General features: G+C 40.1%; 2 pseudogenes; both read left to right on the forward strand.

Annotated features, from left to right (window-relative positions):
- Positions 1 to 646: 646 nt before the first annotated feature.
- LOC101907914 (developmental pluripotency-associated protein 4-like) lies at positions 647 to 1,809 on the forward strand (annotated as a pseudogene).
- Positions 1,810 to 2,425: 616 nt separating this feature from the next.
- LOC100138586 (poly(A) polymerase alpha-like) lies at positions 2,426 to 3,339 on the forward strand (annotated as a pseudogene).
- Positions 3,340 to 4,020: the final 681 nt, after the last annotated feature.

Genomic DNA, 4,020 nt, shown 5'->3' on the forward strand with positions numbered 1-4,020 from the left:
AGTGTGGTGGCTTTAAATCATGGATGGGCATCCTCTACTCCTGTGACAGTCATAATGAAAAAAAATAAGGAAGGAAGGAAGGCAAAATAAAAATAAATAAATTTAAATTAAAAAGCACAATAAAAAAAGGACAGTGAATTATGCATTTTAAAACATATATAAAAGTATTTTATTTCATTCCAAAAAGAAAGAAAGGAAGGAAGGGATGAAACTCTTATGAAACCATCACACTTTACTATATATCAGAAACTAACAAAATATTATTTTAAAAAATAGAAAAGAAAATTATTCACCTGTGAAAAGTAATTTTCACTTTCTAAGGATGATATAGGTAGGAAGTTTTTGAGAAACTTATTACATTTAAATTTTTCCAAATGGTGAAAAAAAGTCACTAGATTCTTGTTCTTTTATTCTACCTCAAAATAGTCTGCTTTGTCTCTATTATAAGCTCTTTGTAGATGAAAAAAAATAGAAGCATGAGGATGCATGAAAGCCTGGCAGAAGGCAGCACAGATTTCAGTAAATACAACAAAAAGGAAACACACACCAACGCAGGACTACATACTTAAAAGTGAGATCTTCCTTTAAAATGCATAACTCAGAAGTAAGGAGAGTCTTCATTTTATCAACCTTGACCTTTCTGAGCATGGAGAGCAGAAACAAGGAGAACAACTCCACAGAGAAATCTGAAGAACCTATGAGTTGCAGACTTACATCCGTAGAAGCTGAAAAGGGACAGGGAACTTCTGGTGAAGCAGAGATAGCAAAAAAATTCAGCACAGGGGACCAGAAGAAAAAGAGACACAAAAACTAGCACAGCTGCGGCCAGGAGACACGCCACAACGTTGTGACGGCGTGAAACCCCCGAAGACACCGACGCCGACCCCCATCCCCCTCTACCTGCTGTCCTGCCGCCTGTCAACCTGGTCCATCGGGACGCCATTCGTGCTTGGTGCCAGCAGCCAAAACTGAGCACCAAAGGCCCGAAACTAGATGGATATAAACGACTCTGTGAATATGCTTACCCTCATCAAAGAAACATTCCTGCCACAGCACAGGAGGCCAGGATCCTGTCACTATCGAAAAGGATAAAGATAGAAAAGGGGCAACTACCGCTGGAATGCTCTGTTGAGAGAACGTCTTCTGAAGGGGCTGCTCCTTCTGCATGGGGCCACCTGCCCTTGAGGGATCTCCTCCGCCTCTCGAGGCAGTTGTATCAACTTCTGCCCCCGACTCAGAAGCTGCGTTTGCCGCCTGGAGCAGAATGACAGCCAGGGCCGTGAAGACGGAGTCAGTACGATCACAAGAGACTTGTGAGGTCCAATGGTGCATGGTCCACGGGAGAAGTCTCCCAGCTGACACAGAAGGCTGGGTTCGCTTACAGTTTCATGCTGGGCAGGCCTGGGTGCCTGGAAAACGAAGGAGGGTGTCTGCATTCTTCCTGATACCGTCTGGTGACTTTCCACCCCTACACCTGGAGGACAATATGCTGTGCCCTGAGTGTGTACACAGGAATAAAGTATTAACAAAAAGCCTGCAGTGAGATCATAATACCAGTAAAAGGGTACAGCTATGATTATAATTAATGATAGAGAAGTGACCACAATCAACTCCACGGTGACTTCAGACAGCTGAACTCTGGGCCGCTCCACTCTCTCCATGCTTCCTGCTTCTGGGGTGCACAGCCTGCTTACAAGGCTGCACGAAAAAGAAAGTCTGTGAACTGATGGGAAACAGAAGCAGAAGTGACTGTCTCTCCAAAGATGCCCAGCCCTAAGGGAGCAGAGGATAAAGGAGATGGGGACATTTTAAAAATACTAAGTCACTGAATGGAATTAATTTGCTTGAAAATACCTCAAGTAAATCTCTACATTGGACAAAATGGATCTTATAGGCAATAGTTGAAATTTGGTCATGGACACCTTAACCAGATATTCAACCTTATCATCATCACCAGGCATGGTACAAGCAGAAATGTGTTTCCTGACATGATACAATGTATCACTGACAATATTCTTGCCCCAAAGAATCTATTCATAGGGAAGCAATCAGTCCTGATTATGCCTCTTGTCTCAGGGTAATTAGGTGAGCTTACCATCATTTGGGTGTCAGTTACTTAGATGTACCCATCCATATGTAAATATTCACAACTTATGCACTTAAGATGTCTATAATTTATGTACATGTGAGTTATATATAACTTTTTAAGTGTTCCAGATTGAATGATACATTATAGTGCCTCTAGTAAAAAGGCAACTAGAAAATTTTAAACCTAAAACTTTTATTTTAAAATAAAATACTCTAGGCCAGATCAGGAGTGAGGTTGGACCAGGGCTGAGGCAGCCAAGGCCCCTCCTTCCCATATCAGTGGATCCTGCCCAGAGTATGCCTGGCTGCCGTTGCAGGCAAGCGGGGTGGAGTATGACTGGGCAGTGCCGGCGTTGAGACAAAGCTGTTTCCAGTTACAAAGCAGGGATCACAGCAAACACACCCGCCACAGAAGCACTATGGCATTGCTTCTCCCTTCTGCTTAGCAGCCCCCAAGGAGACTAACTGCCTACTTACACAGAAACTAGTGGAGATTTTTGAAGAGAAAGAGGAACTTCAGTGCAGGATTTTAATTTTGGGAAAATTAACCTGGTAAAAGACTGGATACGAGAAATCAGTGAAAGCAATAATCTTCCACAATCTCTAACTGAACATGCTGATGGGAAAATGTTTACCTCTGGATCTTACAGATTAGGTGTACATACAAAAAACTGCCAATATCGATGCATTGTGTGTTGCACCAAGACATGTTGATTGAAGTGACTTTTTCACCTCATTCTGTGATAAATTGAAATTACAGGGAGAAGTAAAAGATTTAAGAGCTGTTGAAGAGGCATTTGTACCAAGTTATCAAACTGTTTGATGGAATAGAGATTGATATTTTCTTTGCAAGATTAGCACTGCAGACTATTCCAGGAAACTTGGGCTTAAAACATGACAGTCTGCTTAAAAATTTAGATATGTATAGGAAGTCTTAATAATTGCAGGGTTTTGATTTTGTTGCAAATCAATGAAATGGTTTTACGAGATGTTTTACATCTACTATCAAACATTGACAACTTCAGGTTAACCCTGAGGGCTATCAAACTGTGGGCCAAATGCCACAACATCTACTCCAATATATTAGGTTTCTTCAGTGGTATCTCCTGGAATATGCTCGTAGCAGGAACTTGCCAGCTTTGTCCAAATGTGATAGCATCAACTCTTGTACATAAATTTTTCTTGGTATTTTCTAAATGATATGTGTTTAGATTATATTAAAATAAAGTTGATTATAGACACTGGAAAAAAATAAAATGCATAACTAACTGACAGCGCTGCAGAACAGTGATACATAAAAATCAGAAAACCTATCAACGAGCTTCTGTTGGACACATGATAGGCATAATTCAATTTGAAATAACGTCTAACAACCGGGGATCACAATGCTGCACGATTGTGATAATGGGTATTGTCTTCATGTGGCAGAAACCACAGCAAGCACTGATACTATGGCCCCGCACTTATGCAGAATATAAACAGCAACTCCAAATAATACTTCTCTTTATTTAGGAGACAAAAACATAGAACTCAAGAATTTAAAAAATATATCACATGTGATTAATTAAATCGTTGTGAATAAGTGAAGCAGTGGTTTTTTAAGACAACCAGAGGTACTGCATACAAGTCCTGCTGCTAACTTTGAAGAACAGATAATAATTATCAGTAGGTTGTTCATTTGTCAAAGGAAAACTGTTCGCCTCTATAAACACTTGACCTCTCAGATATTGTCTAATGGAAGAGAGAATACTGCATGTTTTCAGCAGACCGCTTATAAAAAAATACATCTAAACAAAACATAACTTGAATTCCAAGAATATCATAATAGTATACACAGTATCTGTAGGACATAATGAATTGCCACAGAGAACCCTCAAAAATACTTCTAGACATTCTTTATGTCTTACTCTGCATCCACCTGTTACTGAATAA

This window comes from Bos taurus, chromosome 4 (assembly GCF_002263795.3).
Source record: "Bos taurus isolate L1 Dominette 01449 registration number 42190680 breed Hereford chromosome 4, ARS-UCD2.0, whole genome shotgun sequence".
In the NCBI taxonomy this organism is placed as follows: Eukaryota; Metazoa; Chordata; class Mammalia; order Artiodactyla; family Bovidae; genus Bos; species Bos taurus.